Below are 975 nucleotides of genomic sequence, written 5' to 3'. Positions count from 1 at the left end.
GATGAGAATCAGGGGCTCACCAGTAATTCGGTGTCGCAAGGGCCGGTATCTGGGAGTGATAATTGATGACAGATGTAGCTTTGCTAAGCATATCGAAGCGGCAACTCAAAGATCATTAGAAGCTCTGAACAACCTCATTATGATAGGACACAGAAGATTTCACCTTCCACCAGAACTCATAAAGTTATATCATAACACCATTCTTGCCTCCATCGTGGGTTACGGATCCGGAGTCTGGGCACACAGGCTCACGAGGGTCGTGCCTGCTATGGCCGTGAGGAGGGTGCAGCGCAACACGCTTCTACGTTCCATTGGAGCATACAGAACATCACCAGGGGGGGCACTACTGATACTCATGGGGGTGTGTCCCCTGGATATTAAAATTCGGGAACAAGCAGCTTGGTATTGAGTAAAAAGAGGAGAAACAGAAAAAACTGAAAGCATTGTGGGGGATAAGTTTTCAATCAAAAGAAGAAGAGAAGAGCTGTGGCAAGAACTCTGGGACAGAGAGGAAACAGGCAGAAGGACTCACCAACTGATGCCGAACATCAAAGAACGGCTCCAACTCTCACGCTTCCAACCAAGTAAGGGACTGCAGCACTTCCTCACAAGTCATGGACCCTACCCGGCATATCATTGCCGGTTCGGGGAAAAGGGCTACCCTCTCGTGTGACTGCGGAGCTGAATTGGGCACTCCGGGTCAAGTGATCTACGAGTGCCTTATCTTCTATGACGTAGCCACTGACCTAAGACACCAGCTACCAAACAATGACCTATCACTTAATTAGGAACCTTACCACATCTGAGATCATAAACCGCCTTCCCAGCGTGGTATCGGCCTTCTGCCTGCTGGAATATCGAAGGAAAAATGTATGAACTATTGATCACGACTTGACACAATGCGACCTATCCCATTCCGCCAGGACGTGGATTGGCCAATCGCCGTAACGGTAGGAATCCGCCACGTCCTGCAAC

The sequence above is a fragment of the Schistocerca piceifrons genome, chromosome 6, assembly GCF_021461385.2.
Source record: "Schistocerca piceifrons isolate TAMUIC-IGC-003096 chromosome 6, iqSchPice1.1, whole genome shotgun sequence".
Taxonomy (NCBI): Eukaryota; Metazoa; Arthropoda; class Insecta; order Orthoptera; family Acrididae; genus Schistocerca; species Schistocerca piceifrons.
Note: the sequence above shows the minus strand (reverse complement) of the source record.